Source organism: Crocodylus siamensis, chromosome 6 (assembly GCF_052110815.1).
Source record: "Crocodylus siamensis isolate JL-2025a chromosome 6, ASM5211081v1, whole genome shotgun sequence".
In the NCBI taxonomy this organism is placed as follows: domain Eukaryota; kingdom Metazoa; phylum Chordata; order Crocodylia; family Crocodylidae; genus Crocodylus; species Crocodylus siamensis.
In genome coordinates this window covers 67,750,803-67,778,471 of record NC_143400.1, presented here as the reverse complement: position 1 = coordinate 67,778,471, position 27,669 = coordinate 67,750,803, and positions in this window count along the sequence as shown.

The following is a 27,669-nucleotide window of genomic DNA, read 5'->3' as shown; positions in this document are numbered from 1 at the left end:
CTGAAGAAGTCTTCCAGGAGTTTGTATCCATTACTCCTGGTCTTCCCCAGAAGTGCCATGGTGAACAGTTGTTCAGTGAGATCTTGATGTACTCCCCTGATGTAGTGAGCTGTGAGCAAGTCCCCTCTCAGCCTCCTCTTCTTTAGGCTGAAAAGGACCAAGTCCCTTAGCCTTTTCTCATATGGTCTGCCTTGCAAGTCTCTGATCATATGGGTAGCTCTTCTCTGGACCCTCTCAAGTTTTTCCACATCCTTGTTGAAGTGCACCACATCCTTGTTGAAGTGTGCCATCCATAATCAGATCTCAACATGGACACCATACACAAGCTGCCTCAAATTGCCATCAACACCCTGCTTGAAGCTCCACCTACAATCATGGAAGTCCAAAAGGCCATACAGCAAATGTCAAGTGGCAAGATTCCTGGAGCCAGCACGATTCCAGTGGAGGTCTACAAATCTCATGGAGAAACTAACTGAGATCTTCTCTAGTATGTGGACACAGGAAGTAGTCTCTCAAGAATTCAAGAATGTCTCCATTGTCCACCTGTACAAGAGGAAGGGAAATTGGCAACTCTGTGATAATCACAGGGGTATCTCCCTCCTCTCAACTCCTGGCAAAATACTCGTGAGAGTCCTCCTCAACTGGCTGACTGACCATCTAAACAACCTACTGCCTGAGAGCCAATGCAGCTTCAGAAAAGGATGTGGAACCACTGACATGGTGTTTGCTGCCCAGCAGCTTCAAGAAAGGTGCCAGGAACAGAACATCAACCTTCTCATGTTTGTTGACCTAACCAAAGCCTTTGACACAGTAAAATGCAAAGGCCTCTGGGAAATCATGAAAAAGTATGGATGCCCCAGAAAATTCATCATCATGGTTTGACAGTTCCATGACAGCATGATGGCATGCATCCTTGCAAATGGCGTCAAGCAGGGCTGTGTGCTCAGACCTATACTTTTCAGCATGATATTCTCTGCCATGCTGTTGGATGCCTATCAAGATGATGATCTTGTTATGGGGATCAGGTACTATTTTGACGGAGACATCTTCAACCTGTGCAGGCTCTGAGCAATCTCCAAAGTCCAGACAGTCATGCTTCACAACTTCCTCTTCACTGACAACTGTACACTATGTGCAGGCTCACAGACTGACATGCAATGGTCCATGGACCTATTCGCATCAGCCTGTGATAACTTTGGACTCACTATTAACATGAAGAAGACCGAAGTGATGTTTCAACATGCACCTGGCACAACACCCTAGGAACCACACATCTCAGTTAAAGGCCAACAGCTGTTGATGGTTGACAAGTGTGTCTATCTAGGCAGCATGTTCTCCTGTGCTGTCCACATTGACAATGAAGTTAACCTGAGACTAGTGAAAGTTAGCATGACCTTCAGCAGACTCCGTAAGTTGGTCACTCTCCGTAAGTCAGAGGCATTGGAATGTTGATGAAACTGAAAGTTTACAAAGCCATCATTCTCCTGACCCTCTTTTACACCTGTGAAACCTGGACTGCCTACCAGTGTCATGTCAAGAAACTAAACCACTTCTGCCTGTACTGCCTGCAAAATATACTAAAGATCAAGTGGCAGGACAAGATTCAGGACACCAAGGTACTTGGAAGATCAGCTGTCCCCAGTATTCACTCTCAACTAAAACTGGCATAGCTAGGATGGGTGGCCACCTTTCAAGAATGCCTTACACTCCTCTGCCAAAGAAAATCTTCCATGGCAAACTGTCAAATGCTCCCATAGTGCACCAAAGAAGCATTATGAGGACATCCTAAAGGTGTTCCTAAAGAGTTTTGGCATCAACCCAGAGTTGTGGGAGCAAATCACTTGCAACCATCCATCCTGGAGGTCATCAATCCAGAATGGCCTTTGAACAGCAATGCACAGCAGAAGCAATGAAGAAATGCGTGGCCAGGAAAATGAAAACCTCTTGTACCCAGTTCTCATTGTTTTCCTGCCCCTGCTGCAGCAGATTATTCAAGGCTGAGATCAGGCTTATAAGTCACCTACATAACCATGTGACCTAGCTTCCACCCTCCTCCTTTCTCTTCCTTCTCTCTCTCTTCTCCTTTTTTCCCTTCCCCCCCCCGCCCCCCATTGTCTTTTCTCTCTCCCTGTTTCTTTCCCATTTCCCCCTGCTGGATGCAGTTGTCTCACCTGTGAAGGATGAACAACATAAGAGCTAAATTTTTTTTGTAAGGAGGAGGAAAGGAAACTTATGTTCTGTGGGCTTTAAAGATATACATTGTTATTATTCCATATTGCATGCAAACAACCGCCAAGAAAGATGAAATCCTCACCCATTGCATACTAAAAATTGAAAACGATTTTAAGAGAGAGCTACAATTAAAACACTCATTTATAACCCAGTAGGATCAATCTGCTCTTGGTCAAATATGCATTTACACTCCAGATTTATGCTGTCATTTGTGAAAGAACATCAGGGTACAGCTCCTTCCTTCTTCTCCCCCCCTCCCCCGAGTTGCAAATCTCTTCATGTGGAAGACAATTTGCACTGCAAAACAGTTCTGAGTGGTCCTCTTCCAGATATGATTATGGACCCAAAGGACAACACTGTGTGGTGAGTTGCACAGCTAGGACATATTTGGATTCAGTGTACACCTGTGCCTGCTTATGAAACCCCAATTGCAAAGCAAAGCTCTTTTGTCTTTGTGTAAATCTGATGAAAAATATACCTTTCCTTTGAAAATGAGGTAGGAACCAAAGAAAATGAGCCATCCTAAGTTTTCTTTAAAGCTTATAAGTATCAGATACCATAATTACTCAAATATGATAAAAAGACAACCCTCTATCATTGGATTCTATATACAGAAAAATTAGAAATCTCTTATAATTTTTCAGGTAAAGAATCTAATTATGGGAAGTTTGCTTTGAATTTGTCCCCTTCCAACTGCTACAGTAAGGAAAATAAATCTGGGGATCAAGTTGCTTCATTACTCATTGCTTTCCCCAACTTTTTCCCTTGGTAGCCTCTTCCTTTCCTCTTCACTGTCAGACTCTGCTCTCCTTGAACACATAAAAATGAGGAACACATTTGAAAACAATAAAATTGAAACTAAACATGGCTATAGCAATTTACATATAGGACCCATCCAGAATTGATGCCTGCTGCCTTCCCCCCCTTTTTTTTACCAGTTGCTTGTATTAGTACAGGTATATCATAGACATGTTTTTGCATAGCATTTGATATTTACTTATATATAGTAGAAACGCTGCATGATATTATCACAAAGCCAAAAGGCTCATAATTTACTACATTGTTCATTGGGTTAGGCCCCACCAGAGTCACCAGCATTTCAAACCATGGTGACCTCACAGGTCAGCTTTTATATGTAGTCAAGATACCCCCCAGAAAGGATCCATGTGCTAATTAGCCCCCACTCATGACTGGAACCAGGTGTTCTAATCACAAGTCCTGGGATGCTTCAAAAGATGTATGTGCAGATGAGGCACAGGACAACCTGGTTTGGCTTCATCTCATGGAGGGAGGAGCCACACTAATCATATGTACCAGGCTGAGAGAACAGGCAACAGAGAGATTCTGGATGAACTACTCGAGACCCTGTTTGGGGATTTTTGCCAAGATTTTAAGGCAGGTGAAGAAACAGGAATAATTGGAAATGGGAAAGAAAGGTGAAGCTCAGTCTGTGGGAGGGAAGAAGAAGTAAAAGTGATTGCAATGTAGTGGCTAGTGGCTCACCATGACTTGAAAAAGAGCCTGCAGTGGGGGGGACAGCCCTTAATGGTCACTACCATATATTTTTAGGAATAGACAGACCCAGACCCAGTTTTGTAGTTATGGTTACTGTTAGCTACATTTAATTAACTTTACCACTAGTTTCCATTGTTGAGTGTATGCTACTTATAGCATCAGTTTATGTAATTAGTGAGTTTTCCTTGTATGCAATTGTAAGACACAGGCCTTTTTTCCCCCCCAATGCCAGCTGGGGAGGGAAGGGGAAACCTCATTTTGTATTTGGATAAATATGGTATAAAAAGTGTTATTAGGCAAGAGAAAACAGAACACATTGCCGCAAGCTTATCTTTTGACTTTGGGGCATTCGGAATTAAAGGATATGAAATCCACATAGACAGGAGGAAATATTTTAGCAATTGGTGTCAGAGCATTTGCCTTTTCAATTAATTATTTATTTTTTGCAGGTATTCTCAAAAGATTTCCTGCAAGAGATTAAATGGATTTTTTTACATGAAATTTGTCATTAACATAAAAGATGCTCAAGACACATCACACATTCTAGTTCTAAGGGGCTTTTCTATTTAAGGATTAAGTGATAAAGTAGCTCTAAAAATCAGTTATTTTGTTTAAGATAGAAAGATAATTGGAACCAAGCATATAATGTGTTGAGATTTTTCAAAGACTTAATATTCAACATAAAAATGTAATCATCTAAGGTTTTTAAAAATAAAACTATATTAAGTGCTGAATAATTTGTGCCAGGTAGGAGGGTGGGGATGCAAGTGGGAAGTCTTGGAGACAGGGAGGAAGCTCAGAATGGGAAAGAAGGGGAAGTGTGTATGTGGGGGGGGGGGGCAGGGGGTGGAATTCTTATCTTTCAGTCCTGCTGGCCTGAACATGTGACTTCTCCAAACTAGAGCTAGCACTAACACCTATCAACATTTGAGCAGCTCAAAGTGCAAGATGTAACAAGGCCCTTAGAAATACACAGTAGATCATTTTTACTTCAGAATAACTATTCCTTTAGATATTTATTTTGTCTTTAGATGAGTTATTTGTACTTATTTTGGCCATTGGCACTGACCTATGTCCTCTTGCCAACTGAAAAGGACCATGCATATGAACTCTCATGTTTGGATCTCATTACTGGATAGCATTGGCCATGGATTGCTGCAGTCCTCCTTCAGCCAAATGGTGGGATTAGTGAAAGTACACTCAGGTGGGTTCATCTCTCATCACAAGAGCTGAGATACACATATGCTTCATATCTTACCCAGGCCTCACTTACAGATCCATTATAATAAAGCCCTGCAGTTGTTAATTGGTACTTTCTTTGACCAGCTTTGGTTTATTTCTCTTCTTGTTTCTCTGGTAAAGCTCTTGCACTCCTGTGTGAATAAACAACTCACAGATTACAGCTGTGTTTATCAGAGAGAAGGTCCATTTGAGCCTAATGGCCCATTGGGATAGTATGGGAAAGGAACACCAGCTTCATAGTCAGTAATGCACAAGGGAGTGATATGGTCAACATTAAGTGTTTGACATTTGTAAAGCAAATCTTGAAGTATAGTCTTTGAATACAAGCTATAAGAGAACAGGGATGTCATGTTAACATATCTTGCCTGGTATGGAAACTTGTTCCCATAACTGTGGTTGAGATTCTAGACCTGGCAAAAAGGCGATTGAGTACAGTCTCTTGACTATAATAAAGACCAGCAGCAACGAGGATTTTTCATTTCTCTGTGTTGCGTAGTTGATACATTTTCCAGGATGTCAGGTTATTTTGCACGATGTAATGGAAATAACTAAGTAGAATATAAAGAATCTGGATGGTTAAGCAGCCAGGTCACAATGGAACACTTTAAACATTTCCTAGCATTTATAAAAAAAAAAAAAGGCGATGACTTGATCCATAATGTCACAATGAAAGGAAAAAAATCACTGTTCTGCTAGCAATGTTGGGAGTGGGGTAGATTTCATGGGGAGCTGTTGAAGGTGGGGCAGCTACAGGCATGTTCATAGAAGTCCCCCAAAAACCAGAAACAGGAAAGCCAAAAATATCATCCCCTATTTAGTAGTCATTTAAAGTCTCCAAATATTAGCATTTTTGTTTCCATGTACTTAGCTCCCTAAACATTTCTAATGCTTTTTGTAGGCTTACAACTTATTAACAAGTATATCACAGAGGCTAACAAATGAGGGAGGATTTAATGGTGTGTAAGAATTACTTAACGAAAGAACTGATTTTCATTTTTTCCCCTAGACAAAATAAGAATTAATAGATTGGGAAAGATTTTGCTAGAACTTTGCTGTAAAAGTGATGTTGTGTTGTTCTCAGAGACATTTTACTATCTGTATCCAGGAAGATATAATTTCAAAGCCTGACAGTCTGTTAAATTCCTTTATATTTTTGGCTAGTAAGGACATAGCCCGCGGTGGTCTAATTTGTGAAACCATAAAATAAACATCATCTTACAATTTTTTGATTTCCACATATGATGGGCTGGCCGGAAATAAAATAGCCACTTCTAAATAATATCCCCACAGCTTTACTGTGGAGGAGAATTAGTAATGATTGGTCAAGCAGCTAAGGCACAGAGCTGGACTTCAGAAACCAGAATTCCAGTGTCACTGGATGAGAAGCCCACACTTCTTGTGTGCGTCTGGCACTGTGTTTTTGGTGTCCTGGGCATTTCCTTGATGGAACAAAATAACAATAATGATTAACATCCAGGGGTATGGTTTAAAAGCCAAGTAAACAATTTTTTTATAGAACACCCTAAAATCCTTGCATGACTACACTACACAAATGTAAACTATTTCTTACCCAAGGTGGGTTACAGAAGGTCACAAATTTCAACTTCTGCTCCAAATTCCCTATTATTCCTTCTCCCAGAAAACTGAATCATGGACAGCAGTCAGAAAGCTCTGACAGGGCCGCCCCAGCTTGAATGCTGCCTGCTGTGGACTATAAATCCCTTTCAGTCATAAGACTAATTTATGCCAGCTGAAGGGCCAGTTCAGATGCTGTTTATCCTGGCTGTTTAGAATTCACTATGGATAGGTAGAAGATGTAGTTTAGCAGCCAGACATACCGGTTGAATAAGGAGTTCTGCAGCTAATTACGTTTTCAAAGACTGAAGTTGGTGCATAGGAACGCAGTAAAGATGCTGTTATGAGTACCTTGCTTAGGAACCACCCCTCCCCACAGCACACATAATTGATTAAACGGAACCCATTCAGATGTGCATAAAAAGACATTTTCACAGACCTGTTGACATTATTAATAATTCAGCACCATTGGAATGCTAAGCTATACACAGTTTCATAAGTTATTTATGAAGCTTTGCACAGTACACAGGGTTTTCAGTTTGTGACCTTCTTTAAAATATGAAACTAGTGCTTTGTCTTTTCCTACAGTCGTATGTTAAATTACTGAATCAGAGTTCTTCTGTCACAGTTATATGGCAAGCTGTGCTTTAGACATTGTTTATTCTTTCTCCAGTAATCCCCAGACAGGATAGCATTTATTGCCTTCACCAATGTCTGGGTAGGGCCATGTGTCCCTTATCACTGTTAGACTGGAGTTAAGATTGTAGCACTTTCTTTACCAACCATTTTAACAGGCTTTATTGTGTCTGGCATTTATAATCCCTGTCATATGGGAGCCTGGCCACCAGTTCCCTGAGTTTATTAAAGTCTGCTTTTTTAAAGTCTAGTGTTTTTAGTTTGTCTAATTTGTAATTAGGTATTTATTTAAGCAGCCTGATTGGAAAAAATTGAGACTCATGACTAAAGCCCTGATTAAAAACCGATGGGATTCTTTTTTTTTTTCTGCCCTGGTGCACTTTAGATCATTTCAGGAACTTAGCATAGTAATTTATTATCATCATTTTTGTTTCTTCTGTAATTTTTAAGTCTTTCTATCAAGGTGTTTTTGGGCCCTTTATTACTGTGGAATATAGCCATTAACAGTAACTAAAGGAAGCTGCTGGCATGCATGAAGAAGTTAAATGGTGCCTACCTGTACTGAATCATGCATCTAGCTTATTATTACTTCCAAGTTAAAAGAGACAGGGATGATATGTTCATAGACTGAGAAATGATTTTGACAGTGTTCATTATAGAGTTAAAACTAGGTAAAGAAATAAAAGAACCTTTACTTCCTGTCTGCATTTTCATTTACCTTTTTAGAGTTTTGATGTTTCTTTGGTCTTCAACCATTGATATACAGAAATGTGTTAAAAAGTGTAAAAAATGTCTTGCTAATAACATGTTTGTCAAAAAGCCAAAGGGAATTGGTGCAGTGTAACTATTTCCAGGTCCCTCATTCTGATATCAAACAAATATATACCTAAAATGATGTTCTTGATTAAACAGAGTGCAGTAAAATGCAGATTTAGACACACATTTTGATTTTGCATGCCCTGTCTTTACTGTAACTTTACATTACAGTCCAAACAAAATTTTTCACTGAGTCCTGCATATGTTTAGGTCATAAACCTAGTAGTCAGCTTAATAGTGCAACACCCAAAAAGGTGCTTCAGGGTACATTTGTTATTCAAGAAGAAACAATTGTTTTCAGTCAAATAAATGATAAAAGATCCAATGTAGAAATACTGTAATTTAAGTGCAGTGATATATGCTATGTGAAGCTTTTTAGCATACAACTGGGATTTTGGTGAATTCATATTTTGGGGGAAAACTACACAAAGCTATGATTTCAAGCTATCAGAAACAGGAGTTTGTGTCAGTTTTAACAAAAGAAACATTTTGCCTTATATTATTGTCATATATTATAGCCTTTGATCTTTTATTTAAGAGCAATCATTCCAATTTCTATATGAAGTAGAGGGGTGGTTTAGCTCCTGCCTTTGTCCCATCTATTTAAGCAATGATTTCTACAGATAGTTGAAATCTTTTTGTGTGTGCAAATGATTCCATAAACTAAGAGTAATTTAGGAATTATAGCCCCAACTCAATGCCCATTGAAACCAAATAGAAGTATTTCCATTGACTTCAAATGGAATTAGGATTAAGATCATGTTTTCCCTCCTATGCTATCTGGATTAATGCCTTATTTTCTTTCAGATCCTCATGTCAATTTTCCCAATGCCAGGTGGAGACTTCAAATATCTACAACAGATTTTTAACTCAGCTCACTTTTTCCAGTAGAAATTTCCAGGGCTTTTTGGCTTACTGCTGATCTTTACTGGGATGTATCCTAGCATCTGTGTAAAGTAACTCCAGTCATCACGCTGGGAGAACACTGAAGTGAGCCAAGAGAAGAAGTACTTCCACTTAAATGCTATGAATAAGGCACAATGCTTGTAACATTAGCCAAAACAAATCTAACAAAGAAGTGATAATTTACAGGCAAAATTCTGTAAGTAATGAGCACAACCTGCATTGACTCAATGTTCAAACATGTTTCTTAATGGAAGAAGACAAAGAAGACTTTTCCAATCTTATATAACACCCCCCCATCTTTTTTACCAGCAGAAAGGAAACAAAAGTAAGAAGTAAAAGAAAATGGGAAATACCTTTTTTTAATGAAAAAAATTATTTCAAATTTTTTTTTGAAAAAAGCGATTAGAAAGTACCATTTTCATATGAAATGAAAACCGTTTATTTGTTTTTTAAGTTTCCTGAAAATGACTACTAGACCTTGTACTGATAATTTATATTGTCAACATTATTAACTAGTCCATTCCTCTTTTAAGGCAGAGCTGAAGTCACTGATCTGCAGAATTTAATGAATTTATTTTTTTTTGCCAGAAGTTTTTGACTTTTTTGTAAAATGTTATACACTTATTCAACCATTCAGCCCCAGGCAAGAAAGAATGAAGCCCAAGGGGTATATCAGATTTGATGGGCACATTTAAAACCCAATTAAGGTGTGTTTGAAAGGAATGCACAATATCCTGTGAACATTTGTGCAAGCTACTGTGGGTGGTTCATCTGATGGCTCAAAGCAGCAAAGTTTAGTTTGTTTATAATGATCTGTCACCAGATATATAACTTGGGGGGCAGCAGTGGAAGCAGGGACTGGACTGGTAGTGGCAGTGGATATCGTTCTTGCGCTCCCTCTAAGTGGGTGCCTGTGTTTGGTACCTGGGGTATCCACCCCTTTGTTACACTACTGTATATTGCCATCTTCCTTTCATCTTTAATTCAAACTCTGGTTGTTATCCCTTGTCTCATACTGCCCCAACAGATACTTGGATTCTATAGAGTCCTTTATGCTAGCTCCCTTCATCTGGTGAACTTTTTCTTTAAATTTGCTTATTAATTGAATCTGGACAGATTCCCATACTATTTCCATTAGCAAAACCTGTTTAAATGTGCTCAGGTATTGTACAATAGGAAACGCTTTCCCTTTTGACATGCAGCACTGTTTTCATTGTATAATATATAAGTTAAATGGCCACTGTGGGTGGATTTACATTCTCTATTGCATGTCTGAGTAACTGGGGATGGTGGAGATGATCTCCTCTGGAACCCAGTAAGGGGCATTGCAGAATTGAACTGAAAACATGCTATGCTTGAATGGAAAACAGCACTAAATGTGGGTAAGTATTGATAGTTCAGTCTATAGAGTCTTCCTGTACAGTCCAAAAAATCCAATCATTTAAACCATTGTGAAAACAAAACACACTCAGGCTCTCACTCCCTGGGATGGCAGGGTCTAGGAATGCTGTGGAGGCAATAGATTCCCCTAGAAAGGAGGGAAAACATTCCATTGCTTAATCATGACCCCTGGAGTCAATTAAGAACTAGGCTTGACAGGCTCTTGAGATATTCTCTATTCACTTCTCCTGGCCCAGAAGTCTATGTTTTGCAACTGATGAGAATGGCATAACAAGTGTAGAACAGGGGAAAGAGGGAGAGTTAGGAAATTCAAAATCTCCACATCTATAATAGAAATGGTGGTTCAGTTCCTCAAGGCAGAACACAGCACTCAGGACAGGATGCGGTTATCTTTGCATCCTTCAGTCCAGCTGCCCATAACTTCAACAGTCAAGTGTCACTGGGACTTTGAGACCTTCCCTAAATCATGGTCTTTCCCAACAGGCAACAATCCTTTTAACAGAGGCTGAGACAGAGCTGGGGTAACTACTCTAAGCCATGCCCTATGAAAACCAAGTATTTTCCTTACACAAAGGGGATACTCAGGCAGCAGAATCCACTGGTGATAGTGCTGTTCTACACAGTTACTATGACTTAAACCACCCATATAGTAACTGCAAGAGTTTTAATTTTGACCTTGCATTTCCATTGAATTAATAACGTTCAACAACCATCAGCATCACCATGCTATTTGGTGAGCATTGCTGAATTGTATCACTGATGATAAAGATAGAAGAGGACTCTATTTTTTTCTTAGTGTTCAACTGTACAAAGGCTTAAATGTAAAGCATGCAAATAATGCTACTTATAGTCATATAAAAAATCAATGTGTGCATTTGTTAGATTGGCAAAGCTATTTAGGATACCAATTCTCTTGGGCAGGGAGTCATATTTTGCCATGTTACAGGCATTATATAGGTATACAGTACCCTAGCACAGGTGAGAGGTCAGCATTCCACAGTTATTTCATGGTCAAATTTCTACAGTAACAAAATGAAACATGATGACAAAACAGTGCACTGATGCTTTTCAATCAGGTTCAGAAATTTGTCTTACTTCAGTTTGGTTTTTGATATGATGTTTAGAAGTGCAGAAAAATACTGGTACTGTAAGTTACATTTTGGGGGAAGAATAGGTAGTCTGTTAAATGTTCTTTTACTAAACTTTTAAAGTGGTTAGCGTGGCTTTACAGGATATTTGTATTCTTACCATAATTCACATTTCTGCAACTCTTTATATAAACATCCCTGCCTTTGGAAACACATTTATTTTTGTCTTCTGTACTTTTGTTCTGTAGGGTACATGCGTGACTGAAAATCTTTCTTATACAAAACAAATTGCAACCTGGCACCAGAATGGACAGTTTCCATGGGAAAAAAAAGCCTCCAAATAACACAGTGAGTACAACCACAAAATTTTGACAAAAAGAAAAAAAAACCTTTCTGGACACAAAAATGATACCTTCACATTTCACGAAAAAACAAACAAACAAAAAACCCTGTTCTGCAGAATAAAAGCAGCACAAAGGAGAAAAATGAAAGAAAAAAATACAGAATCAAACCCTATGAATGGTCAGTGAATTTTCTGGCTAAATGTTAAACCTTGTTCCATAGATGCATAATTCTATTAAGGACTTTGTCTCCCAAAATATGATATGAAAAGAGAGAAATAAAAGGTGCAGAGGTTCGGGGGAGGGGGGGTACCTACATCAGGGACGCACAATGGTCCCCACCTGCTGCTACTGCCACCACCACTGCTGCAGCATGGTGTACGTGCCCTAGCTGTGGCTCTTATACAGCAACAGCAGGGTATCTGTGCCTTGACTTCTGCTGCTGCAAGAGCAATGTTGCGGGGCTGCTCTTGTTGGGCACAGACTACATGGGGGTGGGGGGCAATTCCAGCTTCTCTCCTAGGTTGGCACCCTGGGGCTGGTGCCCTGCTTGCTCACCTCAAGTTATACTACTGGAAGTAAGCCATTTCCCCACTATAGCTCACTTTCTAGGAATGAGACTATGGAATAACAAAGGCTTCAGTTCTGTGGAAATTAAAACACTAGTTCTGATAGCTACTCAATTCCTGAAACTTTCCTACTGAAAGGAAAGGTAGGTTCTTGCCATATTTTGGGATAATGTACGAGAGGCAGATCTAAGGCACACTGAAGTAAATGTGACTCTTAAATAAAGATGAGGATAATCTCTATGATGCACCACCTGCAGAATGCCTATGAAGGTCTAGAGGTCTAGTGGCCATGTCTATGCAAGATGCTGGCTGCTCAGTAGCTCATTAGTACTGCACAGTATCATTGTGTGGCACAAAGCATGATACGATGCTACTCTACTGCACAGTCAGTGTATTGTACAGTAGTACCAGTTACTGAGCACTTATTTAGTACTAAATGACTGCAGTAACAACTGTGCAGTCAGCATCTCTTGTAGCCACAGCCTCTGACTTACAGGGTTGAGTCTATAAACCTAAGTACTGAGTGTTATATTAAAGAACAAAAAATATCATTAAAATCTTTAAATATAAAAGTGTGTGTTAACTATACATAAACCAGAAAGCCTTAGAAATATATTAAAAAGACAGCCATATCATGCATTTCAGTTTACTTTGTATTAAATTAAGAAGAAACATGAGCATATGAAGATAGTTATGTATTAACTTCCTGGTATTTTTCTCAGCATAAAATCTGATCCAGCTTTTGTATTTTTATATTTTAACTGTGATTGTTTTTCTTGCTTAGCTGCCTGGTTTTCTTTAAAAAAATGAGAAATATGTGCAATATATAAAATGTTACAGGTATTGTATCTTTGAGAGAGAGAAACTTATGGCAAATATTTATCGTGTGTTAGGTATTGATGAGAAATTCCAAAGATGTCATAGTTTTCAGAAAATGACTTTTTTCTTAACAAAAACCCACATTATCCCTTACCAGCACAAACAAAATGTCATTCATTAAAAACAGATATGCCTATATGCTAACCATATACCATTTCTCCTCCCACCAAATTTTATTCCAGAATACCCAGAAATTATAAAATAGGAAATTTAACACAGCCCTGTGGTTTCCTTGGCAATGATGAAACTTATGTTAGAGGTGGGTGTGCATATGATCAAACGAAGAATAGAATCCACTCCTAGAAATCCATTCTGATAACCTGAAAAGTAATACAGCAAAACTGGTTCTCATTTTACTACTACTTTTTTTTACATCTAATTAGAATATGGGTTATGCTATTATATACTATGTAAAAGACAAAGATATTTTAACAGCTTACTCACATGATCATTTTTGCAGCACATATTTCTGAGAGAGCAATTTTTCTTACATAATAAAAGGGCATGGACTAAATGTGCCCTGACCCCTCAATAAAGCTTGACCAAAAACATGCATATTGAAATAATTAAAATTTAACATTGCTCATTTATTTTTCTTTAAACCAAATTTTAAGAGCAAAAGGTTACGTTAAACTGACATTTGCAATTGCCTTTAATTAAAGCTCTTTTTGCTTCTTAAAATTATTTCAAGACACAAAAAAGTTTAAAATAACCAAGTTTGTTTTAGACCCCCTTCACCTCACCCCCGCCCTTTTAAATAATAGGGATATAATTATCTGTTAATAAAAGCAGAGGCTCAGTGTTCAGAACCACATACAGATGTTACAGCCCCTGATGTGGGTGGCTTTTAATGACCTTTACAGCCTTCTTATTCTGGGCTGCTTCAGGGCTAAAGACATTCTAGTTTTAATGTAGACAGCTTGAGGACCTGCCTGAATGTCTAAGCAGCCACCTAGGTTTCACAGTGGGCTTGAGCCACATCCAGGAGTGACCACAATTCTTTGTCTTTGCTTCTAAATATCCCATCTTATTCTTCCAACTGGGCTTTCAGCATGCACCTTATGACAGCACTTGGGGAAGGCCATCCTAAGGCTGTCTTCCTCAGTGCTTCCACTGGGGAATTGTCCTCTAAGCTCAAAGCTGGACTTTCAGAATTCCTGTATATCTCCTTAGTTCTTCAGTGGCTGCAATACAGGTCAACATTTTTAAAAGTGTACAGAGAACTAGTATTGCCAATATGTGCATAATGGCTATCTTCAAACATTACCAAAATTTAATATATATTAGGAATGTACTGTTAGCAAGGGGCAACCATTAACAAAAATCATATAGGAATACATAGTAAACTAAGTCTTAATGTTAGCATTTTATGACTTTCATGCTAGTTTTTGAGTATTGTTATATCACTAATGAATAGAAGAGTATGCAAAAACCTTGTCCCAACAGAATAAAAATGCAAGTAATATGGTAACTCACCCGCATTTTTGCCTAAGTACAACCTTTCTCTCTCTCTCATTTATATTCCAGCTATGCTAAGGCATTTAAACATTAGCAAATTTTATTTTAAGCAACTTCAGCATTTAAGCAAGCATAAACTTTTAATTAGTCTGGCAATTTACAGCCAAGGATGAGGAACAGAAAAGGATGAGAATTGTGGCTTACCATTACTACTTCATAAACTTTTTTGGTGGTGCAGTTTTAAAGATTTATCACTAGTTCAACTCTGTCTCCTATGAAATCTGAGCAAACTGTGTAACCTTTCCCCAGGAAATGACATTTGAAGACTACATTAATCAAAAAGCATAAAAACTAGTCGGATTGAGGGCACAATAAATGTTTTTCCTCAGAGATGGTTTTTACCAAGATATTGGCTGCCAAGCTATTACGCTTTAGCTACTGTAATTTTTGGCTGTGGAGTGAATGTTTATATGACTCAGTGCTGTTGCCCAAGCCATGGAGAAGTAGAAGAGAACTTTTGCTCCTTCATGGTACTCATTACTTTAATCTCTGTTTATAATTTGCACTGAAGGAAATGATCCAGAAATATTCTATTTGTAGCCCTCAGACCTAGTTACAGAGGACTCCTAAGTTTTGTTTAGCTAATTATAGAGGCAAAAGTACTTTCACTTTTTAAAAACAACAACAATAAAAATGGAGGGATCTGCCCCCCGACCTCCGAATGTTTTCTAAACTCAAAAAACAAATAAAACAACCATTCATTTTAGAAGCCAATGCCCAAAGGCCCATGAGTGTCATAAGAAAAGTGCATTTGAAATATATAATACACATTTTACTGTACAATATCAGGCAACAGCATAATTACATCATAGAACTGAAATAAAGTCTACAAAACCCTAAATGGGCATTATAACACTCTATGAATAACATTTCAAGTATTAGACTTGTATTTGAAGTATGTCACTGACCTATTTCTATATCTGATGATGAGATAATCCCATGGTTACTTCCCACTGAAAGAAAAAGCCCATGTTCTCTCTCTCTCTTTTTTTATGGTTCCAATCCCATCAGAAATAACATACTGTAATAGCAGCATCGATATGGTTTCTACAAACCTAGTTCCATGACATTCGTCTGATGTTACAGGGAATGTTGTTACCCTGATTCCTTATTACTATTATTAGTAGCATTATTTAATTATTATTAGTAGTAGTAGTATTTAAAAATGTAGTGTCACCGTACAGCAACAGTTCCCTCTCTCCTTGTATCCACAGGATAAACAGGATTTTAAAAGATCAGGGTTACATACTTTAAATATCAAAATTATAAGTCCCTCCGTAATGGAAGAATGAGCCATATCAATTGTGTCTCAGTGCTCACATGCCCTGTGAAAAGAATGTCCATGTTAGCTCCACGTAAGTAAATACAGAATGATGCCACAAAGGTTTGAATTGGGGTAAGCCAGGGGAAGAACTGAGAATATATATTTTGCAGATCCGATGGCTCCAAACTCCCATGCAACCAGTGCAGTGGAGCTACAGCTCCTTTTTGTCAGTAGGGAGGAAAGAGAGAAAAAGAAAGCATTCTCTGGCCCTGGTGCGATGGCCAGAACCAAAGAAATTAATATGTAACAAATATGTGCTTCTTGGAGGCATTTGGAACTTTTGTCTAATATGAAGCTTGTATTTTTGTAACCAGCAAATGTAACTTGTAACTGTTTGTAGAACTGACTAGGCCTCAAAGACAAAGCTATAGCTGTGAAATTAGCTGACCTAATAGTTCTTTCTTGCTCAGAATTTAGCCTTGATGATGATAAAAACTGGATTCAACTGCCTAGCTTGTCCTTTCTTGAAATATACTTGATCTCTCAAAAAAGCATAGTCAGAGAGTTTTGAAGGGACTTGATTTAGGCGGGGTAATGTTAATTTCAAACCTGAAGATTCTGTGTTGCAATTTACTTATTGGGTAAACCCAAGCTTGGACAGCAACTTATTATAATAATTTCTAACACCTTTTAACCCCATAGGATAACAGCTATAAAGCAATATTATGAATGGCTACATACCTAAATATTAGCATAATTAGAATATAAAAGAACGCACGTAATAGTAACCCTTGGGAAGGATGGAACAGAAAGGTCATTGCTGTCCCATACCCCCACGGATCTCTCTTACACCCTGTGACAGCGAGGACCAGATCCTGATTGAGGGGCTTCCACTGATTCTTCTTCAGGGCAGCCCAGTTCAGAGACATCTGACTTCACTGGTTCAACTTGACGTGCATCTTCTAACCGAGGGACTATCAATAAGTTACTAACCAAGTGGAAACTCTTGGCTAATTTCTTTATCTGTTTTATTATCACTGTCAATTTTAATCTGTATTGTTATGTTGTCTGTTTATTAGCTTAACCTTTTATTAACTATTATACATGCAAACTATATCTTTTGCTGTCAGAAGTAAAATTCATTCTTTTTTATAAGTGAAATTTGTCATTTCTTTCCTTTCCAACATCACCTCCTCAATCCTGAACCAAAATGCCCAGTGGCTAATAAAGTTGCAGTGCTCATCAGTCTGTAACTAAATTAATATACTCACAGTGCCCAGCTGGCCTGTAACACCCTGGACAGAGTAGAGAATTTAATCTCCAGTCCCTCATAATTCCACATTGTATAAAAGGATGATGTAGGTTTTAGGCAGATTGGGCATGCCTCCTCGTCACAGAAAATACGTAAGATTAGGCAAGAAAGAAAACTATAAATGACAAAGGCCGGATTCTTTTCACTTACAGCAATGTAAATCAAGAGCAACAGCACTACATTAATGAAATCACAATTTAAACTAGGTACAAATAAGAACTGGATCAGGCTCATTGGATTGAAACTGACTGAGAGTGAAACTTCTTTGAATGGTACCCATATTTCTTCTATTTTACATAAACGCATGTGCACACACAAGCACATGGTTTGTTTTTTTAAGAACAGGCATACAACTTGAGCAACTTAGTTGGTCAATAAGAGAGGAATGAATTGCTGTGGAAGGATACTTTAATAAATTGCTGGAAGGTCCCCAGATGCTTCAGCTAGCTTCTTATTGTTATGCTGAAGTAATTCAAAGGGAAAACATAGTTTCTTTGTGTGGCCTGAATTGTCTAAAGTCATGAAACAAGAATTCTTTCCTTCTTTTCAAAAAGATGCCTGATATGGTGGAGTGGTATGAAGTAAAAAAAGTTTTACTTTCATTTAAGTAACTAATGAACTGATATTCAGAATATGAACACATATTAGTTTAAAAACCTAATTTAATTGGAATACATGACCAAACTTTGTATTATATAGTACTTTGCTAAGGCAAATGTAATCATAGGTCACTAAAAAATCTTTAAATACATGCCATGCAAGACCTTAGAGATCAACCTCTGGCTGGTTTGCTGACCTCTGTAATTTAACATTGTGTTCCATGTTATTGTGCTTGTCTAAATCCCAGAGGAAAGGGCTGGTGCAAGATATAAGGGTGTTGACAGATTTGCAGCCTACGTTTAACATAACAAGTTTGTTGCTTGCCACATACAATAATTGGAGGTTTGTTTGTTTTTTTATAGTAATATAAAATAATTTTTGTTGCACACAAAATAATTGGCAAGTGCTTAGCACCGCTGGAAAACAACTACTACAAAAAGTTTAGATGTCTGACTAGACTATAGTATAGTGAATAAAACCTTTAGGGCTTAATATAGAATATGTGGGTAAAACAGTGTCTTGTAATATATAGGTGTTCAGAGTAGATGAAGTAATGTCCCTTTTAGTTTTAAACTCTAGGAAACATATGAAGAATAGAGCTAAATTGCAATACAGAGAGCAAAGAAGATGTTTAAGTTTCCTAAGGTTATAAAGAAGACTTTATAACTTGTTTGTCCAACTTATGGAAGTAGTTGCTTAGGAGAAGGGAGGTACTTGGATGAGTTGTCATAGCTCAGAAGAGAAATCTGTATCAAAAGGGCAAAGGACCATGGAAACTAAAACAAAAAGAACAAGACTCATGTAAAGCCTGATTCAAGATCCAAATCTTATAGTCTGGTAATCTACAATAATTTATTTAAATAACCTGCATATAGCAATATAATCACAAGCTCCCACAAACATTTGGCCACATTAATACCTTTAGTTACATAAGTATTGTATGCAGCTCCCTTTACACTTTACAGTTATTGTGCAATTAACTGGTTTATTGCTCAGTTACCTGCAGACCAGCTATACATGCAAAGTAGCTAATAGACCTTGAAAACATGTACTAACTTTATAGATAGTTGATATTGAGCTTTAATTTGCAAGTGTAGCAGGGTCTCCCCCTGCCTGCGGGAGCTGTGTCAGCTGACAGGGCTCCCAGCCATAGGGGTGCACTATGCCCATCATGAAACCCCTGAACACTGGGGATTATGGCTGGCATGATCCCCGAGGCTCAGGAAAGCCCCTGGGCTCACACATGCAACTAGGACTGAGAGTTCCCACACCTTGGCAGCACAGCACAGCACGGCACGGCACAGCACAGCACAGGCAAGAGTGACAGCTCCATCAGATGTGGGGATTTTTGGTCCCAGCTGCATGTGGCCCCTGGAGCTGGGAGCTGCTTCAGCAAAGGGGACTCCCAACTGTGGGGGCATTATTTCTTGCTTATACAGGGGGAGTCCAGGATTGGTTTCCTCCTACACTGGTAATAAAATGCAATTGGGTCTAATTCAGGGGTAGGCAAAATTTTTGGTCAGTGCGCTGAAAAAATCTTCAATGTCTACCTTGTAAGGTGCCAAGTGTCAGGATGCCAGAAAAACAAAACCAGGGCAGGGGTACATGGCCGGACACACTGCATATTAATATAATTAATAATCATAAACATTTTTTTTTTTTACAGAAAATACCAAGTTTTTGTAAAAATTCGAAACCTCGTGACAGTAGATAAAACTTCATCAACCTTTCTTGTTGCGTATTCTTTTCTTGTTAAGTATGTTGTGGTAAGGGTGGGGGTGGGGGTGGGGCTAGGCTTGGAGTGGGGCAGGTTGCTGCAGCCTGGGCAGCACCAGAAGGGTGGCTACAGGGCGGCTAAGGTGAATTTTGAGGTGGCCATGGGCCCCCCAAGCTGCCCTACTGCTGCCCCTGTGCACTGAGATCCAGAGCCCTAGCCAGGCTTTGTGCCAGTGGCAGTTGCATGTACCCCTTGGGTGGATGGTGGGGGAGAGGCATGAGGCAATGCAACCCCAGATCCCTCCCCTACCATCCTCTCTGAGGCATAGATACAGTTGCTGTAGGCATGGAGCTGCTGCTGGTGCTCTGTAATCCCAGAACCAGCTCTGTGCTGATGTGCCTTGGGGTGCAGGGCTGGGGCGGGGGGGCTGGGGCAGTGCACCCTGGCCCCTCCACTGCTGTCCACCCAGAGGCTTGCATGTGTGCATTGCAGTGCATGGTACAGTCACCAGCAGTGCAGAGCTGGTGCCAGAGCTACGGAGTGGATGGTGGGGGAGGGGCCTGGGGTTGTGCTACCTCATGCCTCTCCCCAGCTATCTACCCAAGGGGAGTGCACAGCTGCCACTGGCACAAAGTATGGCTGGGGCTCTGGATCCTGGTGCACATGAGCAGCACTAAGGTGGTTTAGGGGGCTATGGCCACGCTAAAATTTTCCTTGTCCCCTGTGGCCACCCAATGCTGCTGCCACCCACCCAGCCCCCATAGCTGAGCCCACCTTCTCCCACCCATAGTGCAGCTCTCCATGAGCCCCCCACTGAGAAGAGGCCGGCTCAGGCTCTGGGTAGCTGCTGCCAACTATGGAGCTCAGGCTGCTCCCAGCAGGGCTAGCAGCCTCCCAGCTGCCTGCTGGGAGCAGCTCAGGCTCTGTGACTGGCAGCAGCTGCCCAGAGCCTGGACCCACCCTGGCATGCTGAGCAAAATGCCCTCGTGCTGTACTCTGGTACGTGTGCTGGCAGTTGCTGATCCCTGATCTAATGTGTGATCCCACAATCACACCTGCTGTCATGTGTGCCTACTGTCATTCTGTGGATTGTGCATTAATTTCAATTGTGCCTTTACCTACAAATGGAGAAGGAGCCTATATGTTTTCAGAGGATTCGTAGATCATTTTATACCATTTGTGCAATTTATTTCATTTACAACTTATTCGGCAAGAGTTGTTGGAGGAGTGCCCTTTTTTTACTCTAATTAATTCCAGTAACTGCTTATTTTAAATGTACTGATTTCTTATTCTTTATGTACTTCTATTTTCCATCTGGAAAATTATTCTTCTAATTATTTTCCATTTCTAGTAATATATTCCACAGTATACGCATCTTCTCAAAAGGCATATATGATGCATTATATTTTTGATATGTTTCTTAGACAAAAATGAGGAGGAAAATTTATTTCTCTGGAAAAAAAAAACTTATAAGTCTTAGTGGCCCATATCCTGCATTTCCTAATATTACTGTCAAATATATTAAAGTATATTTTGACAGTTCTTCTGAAGCATAGTAGAAAATAATTAAAAAGAGTAGCAATTAACCTGTTTTAGAGAGAGCAGTCTAATGTAAATGCTGCTTCAGGGAAATTTCTGACATAAATTAAATTCAAATGGGTACACAGTGAGCAACACAATAATTAAAGCAACATTCCAGTTAAAATATGACCAGTCAACTTCAGCACAAGTGATCTAATCCTCGTTGGAATTCTTTCATTAACACAATGGTTTTTGAAAAATACATCAGGAAATTTAAACAGTAATTTAAGATTAGAAAAAATATAATAGATTGAACATAGAAAAATGCTTATGGGGAGTAAAAACTAGCATACTGGAGGAAGTCTATATGTGCATTGGTTATATGCTGAAAAACTTGTATCTATCAGAAATGCAGCTTAAATTTAATTACGGTTGTTGGCATAGAGTATTTTAATGCTATCATATATACTTTGTTTTCTGCTTTTAAAACTTAATTGTCTATTTACATTTCTGGAAGCTCTACCTGTTAGCGTTCACTACAGATCTAGGGCGCTTGTGCATGTGATGCCATTAACATGTAAACAAGATGAAAATGTCTCTTTGTGTGGCTCAATGCTATCACAGTGTACACGTGCAAGGCTTTTGCATGTTTTACAGTATTTTACAGGTGCCTGCTAAAGGCAGAAGCAGTGAGGTACGTGATCCTTTTTTTTTTTGGAAGGAGCCTGCTTGCCTCTCCTGCGGCCAGGAGTGAGCTGACAGCAGGCTGAGTGGCCCTTGAGCTTCCTGGGGGCCCCAGTCCCTTTCTCCACATGGACAGCATCCCCCAGGGCTGCACAGATGGGCTACTAGCAGGCTGGGTGCTACCCTAGCTTGGGGTTGGGGAAGAGTTGGATCACTCTTCCCCAAAGGGGCACTGCTGCTGCAGAGGGAAGGACCGGGCCCCCCACAGCTCAGGGACTGCTCAGCCCCCCTGGCTGCGGGAGGGATGGGCAGTCTCCACCAGAAAAACGGATTGTGTCCCTCGCCACTTCTGCCTTCAGCAGGTGTCTGCTGAAGGCAGAAGTGGCAAGAGGGGCCTGATCCTTTTTTTTTTCAGTAGAGCCTGCCCTGGCCAGAGCTGTGAGCTGCTAGTCAGCTGAGTGGTCCCTGAGTTGTGGGTGAACTCAGTCCTACCCACTGCAGTGGTGGTGCCCACCAGGGCTGCCTGGGTGGGCTGCTAGCAGGCCAGGTACTACCCCAGCTTGGAGGCAGCATCTGGCTCAATCCAACTGTTTCCCGAGCCCACCAACAGGGTGATACTCCCTGGGTGGGCTTAGGATTGGGCCAGGTGGTGCCTCTAAGCTGAGGCAGCACCCGGCCCACTGACAGCCCACCTGGGTGGCCCTGGGGTGTGCTGCCACCACAGAGGGAAGGACCAGGGCCCCCCTGCAGCTCAGGGGCCACTCGCCCCACCAGCAGCTTGCCTCCCAGCTGTGGGCAGGCTCCAGCTCTGACAAAAAAATAAAAAAATAAAAGGATCGGGCCCCTCACCATAACATGATGAAAAAATTGAAACGGTTTAGTCCTCAGGTTTTTATTCTATGCCCCAGCATCTTAATTTGGGGGACATAAAACAAAACCTTGGGGATTAAACCCCTGCCGTGTGTACAAAGGCCCCTAGAGAAGTCAACTATGATTGTTAGAGTTGCTTTTCTAGTTTCTTTTAAGATCAAATGATGAAAAACCTCACTTCAATTCCATTATTTTGAGAGTGAAAAAAATAATCGGATCATGGTACCAATGATAAAACCTCCAGAAGCCAGAGTAGTAGATGGTTATATTGTATGACATGTAGTTAAATTTGACAACAGTCAGTATGTTGGAAGGCTTCAACATAGATAGAGGCTTCAACACAGGCTTTAACATTCATAGAATTCAACATTGCATATCATTAAAACTAGGTACAGGCATTACACTTACCATGAATTAAATTTACAGAACCGACCTTACAGCTGTAAAGGACATAAAGCATATAAAGTACTTTAAAAATGGCAGATCCAAGGTATGTTGCATTACCATGACATCCCAGGGGCCTCCAAGTGGGCAGCTTGCTAGCTTCAACTGGTGCTCGTCTGCTCTGGGTGAGCACTGGCCCAGCTCCATCACTGGGCTTTCAGAGAGAGAAGACAGCAAACAGCAAAGGCCCTGGAGGTCATCCTTTTTAGCTAATATCAGTGTACAAAATGATAACAGTAATGGAGCAGCAATCAAGAATGCAAAACAATTAGTGAAAGGACAATTCCTAATAACACTTAAAAATTCGGTGAGATAAGTAATGACTGAGATATTTATACATTCATGAAAAAGGCTTAAGCATTAAAATAAATGAAGTAGAACTTCTGGCGAAGGCTATAATATTGAAAAATATAGAGAGAACAAAAACATAGAACACACATACTAAGTACGTTCAGAATATGAATAACTAACTCTTAAGAAAAGCAGAGAATCTAAAAGGAACAGAGAAAAAGTTTAATTAACAAAGAAAACTGTTTTGGAGCCCAGAATGGATAAATATATATTAAGATTTGCCAAAAGTCAGGTTGAGGCAGATTTGACAAAAGAAATTAAACAAACACAAGTAAAGGTTCATTAGCTAAGTAAATAACAAGAGAAAAGGAGTGGGATTGGTTATTAGGTAAATACCAGGAGGATAAACAGCTAAAATTGTAAATTATGATTTACAAACAAATGTGTATAAAACTGGACATGCGTAAATGTACACTGAAGATTTGGGAAATAGTTTCTAAAACATAAGAGAAGCCTCACAATAGGAGTAGTGGAGGCAGGCAGTCTACCTAATTTTATAACTGTGCATGATAAATTTATGGATGAAGTTCCCTGAAATTTGAAGAGACTAAGTTCAGTGGCTGAGAAGTCCTATGAATATTATTTCAGGTCAGTAAACAATACTTGCTACTCTGCTTCTTCTAGTTCATAAATGAGTGAAGCACCTCTGTTCCTGGACTGCATGTGATACTATGCACCTCTAAATACACATTTGCTATTGATCAGACTTTCATATACCAGTATATTCATGCAACTGCTCTAAGTTTAGCAATTATCTTTAATTTAAGATACCAATTCAGATCTACTTAGAGGTCTTTAGTTGTACACATATAGAGATAAGCACTCTATAGGAATTTCAAAGTGCTTTCCTCCTGAGATTTCAGTGTCTAAACTACTGGGCTATCCTTTCCCAATGAGATCATGTATGGAGACATAAAGATTACAATGCTGCCAACCCTAATTAACATAGAAGGACCATAAAAAGTAAATGGAAACAATCATTGTTTAAAGGTATTCCTTGTAAGATATAATTAGTATATAAATAAAGGCACAAAATATGCTAAATTGTATTTTTCTGTTAACTGAACCATTGTGTTTGCTTAGCAAGTATAAATATATTCATGCACCTGCTCTAGATTCGGCAATTATCTTCAATTTTAGCTGCAGATTTTGGTCTATTTGACATTTCTCACTGTATGGCCAAATAGACCTTATCATTCATATGAGTGCTTCAAATGCTATAATTTACCAGCAAGACTGAAGAAAAATGAGAATATAAAAGTAATTTCTGCAATAGGAAGAAGTACTTACATATTAATAGCGTGTTAAATCCAATAAATAATCCTTTCTATAGTCAGAAATTTTTCTAAATTTTCTTTTCAAGAAAAGACCCAGAAGGTGCTCAATTCCATTTTCATTTCTTAGGTACAACAAAATGGACTGAACTGAGAAACACCATTTGTATACCATCTACCCTCTGACATTAAGTTCAGAAAATTGAGAAGACACCCTACAAACTAGAGGCTATTTCATTTTACTATAAAAGTGACAGTTTTATGACCTTTCCATGTCATTTCTCATATAGTTTTACCCAGCAGCATGAAAAAAGATGACATTTTGGAAGTAAAGTCCAATGTGGTTAGAGTGATGGCAGTTTGTTGTTTTCTGTGTTTCCCTAGAGATTGCTGTAAATGAAAAGGAGATCTCAAAGTCAAAAAATTGTGAATAGAGCACAGAACTGAGTGAAACTTTATGTTACATTGCTACCTGTTACTTAGCATCATCAAAGGAGTGTTTCAGGATTTTGCTGAGTATTTTAAGATAGAAAAAGGTACACTCCATCTCTTGTTAATGTAACACACGTTCTGACTAAATAAAGGTAACGGCACTATAGGTGATAACTTAAATTGACAAAAGTGAGACATGGATTATTTTCAGCCAAATATTCTATTTCCCTTACTGGAGTTTTTTTCTTTTTGCAGACTAGACAAGGGTGGCCAATATGCTGGATGTGGGCAGGATAGGTGGCATGGGTGTGGTACACGATCGATCAGGGAAGACACAAATGGCATAGTGGCAGATAGGGGAGGGAGAGGAAAACAGAGCAGCTGATTGGAGATGGAGCACAGGGTAGGAAACAAAGCAGAACTGTTGATTAGGAAGGGGAAGGGGACTGAAGTGACATTCAGGGAATGTGAGAGGCTAATTTATGGCATGCTGCCAGAAAGGTCAGCCTCCACTGGGCTAGATAACAGTTATTTCTGATTAAGGAGACAGACAGACAAAGAACAACTACAACTGATTAATATGGCAAGGAATAAAGTTACTGTGCTCCAGCTAGTAGTTATTAGCCAACATGTTTTAAAAGTGTAGTATAGACAAGAAACATTCAAAGAGTGTATGGTGTTTGCATGACAGAGGAGGGAACCGTGGAAATTTTGCTTCTTCCTGATGGAGGTAGATGGAACGGCCCCTGACATAAACAAGGCATCCCCAATAATCAAGATTCCTGGTCAAAGATTACCAACCAGCCTCTTTTACTCAGTGGCAAAAGGACCACAGCTGGAGCAGAATGTCACCCATTATCTAACTCATGACAATCTGTTTTCAGTTGTCTGGTTGGGATAAAGCTTGGGATGAAAATGTGAAAAGTTGATCCTACATTTCTCATAATTTAGGCCCAGGAATACTACAATGACTATGAACGTGTCATGGATAGCAATAGACCTTTACATGATTGCAGCAGAGGGTCTGCCTAAAGTCGCTTGCTGGATTGAGGTCACGGATAGCCGTGTGTTACTAGGAAGGGTCTCAGAATGTAACACTCGTTTTCTGGGGTAATTGTGATGACAATTATATTTTTCCAATTTTCAGTGAGTTGTTTGGAGCAGAATTATATATTATAAGAATAGCAACTAAGACAAACGGCTAACATGTTTTTGAATAGAAGACTTTTTTAAATGTTCAAATGACTGTCACCCTGTCCTTTTTTGCTTCTTTACCTGCTGTTTGTTTCTGTCTTGCTTCTCTTGATAAACAAATTTTGAACTTGTTGCAGCATGAGATATTTGGAATAAAGTTTTATTAACATGGCATTTACACCTGACCAAGGTCTGGATAGGGCTCTATAAGGTCCCCTACCATGATGTGCTCCATAGTAGAGTATAAATAAATGCTATTGCCTTCATATTTGTGTCTTCTACTTTAGACTGAATGAAAAAATTACACTGAGAAGTTACTGCTTGCAATTTCTACAAGAGGTAATTGCAGAACTTCTGATTTTTGTTCTAGGAGAACAATCTATTTTAGAGTGCACCCTGATTTATAACAATACACTCTACCAGAATTGTTAGCAAGGTAATTAAATTGTAAAGAGCCCGCACTTTAGCTGATGTAAATTGACTTCATAGATTTCATAGATTTCATAGACATGAGGGCTGGAAGGGACCTCGGGAGATCATCGAGTCCAGCCCCCTGCCCAAAGGGCAGGGAGTCAGCTGGGGTCATAGGATCCCAGCAAGGTAAGCATCCAATTTACTCTTGAAATTGACAGTTCTCCTCTCATTGGAGCTATGTCAAATTACACTGGGTGAGGACCTAGCTCATAATGTTTGCTTTGCAAAACATACAGTCTTATCCATGCGATGAGTTCCACAGGAACTGACCCTTTCCTTTGGGTAACTTTCTGTGCAGAATTGGTGACAAACCTTCTCCATTCATGCCCTGGATTCTCCACTATTTTGTATTTTCAAGGAGCAAGAAAAAAAGTAGCAAAGGTGCAAGTGATCAATGTTTGCACTAAAGTTTTCACAGAAAAGTATTGTTAGATTTTCCTAACTCACTGCCATAACATTTTAATTTTTAATAGTCTGGTATCAGGATCCCAGTCCTAAGAGACAAAAAGAAAGGGAGATTTTTTCCAACTATTTACATATGCAACTTCCATTAGCCTTAATAGATATTAAAACTCCACAATGGTAAGAGAAAGAGCATGGTAATCTGAATGACAGATATAGTACTTGGATAGAGGTAGGAAAATTTAAAGACAAGAGAGGCCCGCTGGTACAGTCAATTTCAAAGGGGAAAAGGTAGGGCAGAGGCACAAAGGACTACCACAATGCCAGAGCCTTGCGTAGCACCAAAAAAGGTTGGGACAAGGAGCAGGTGCACCACTTAAGCATTTCAGAGTAGCTGTTTGGGTGCTTTCAA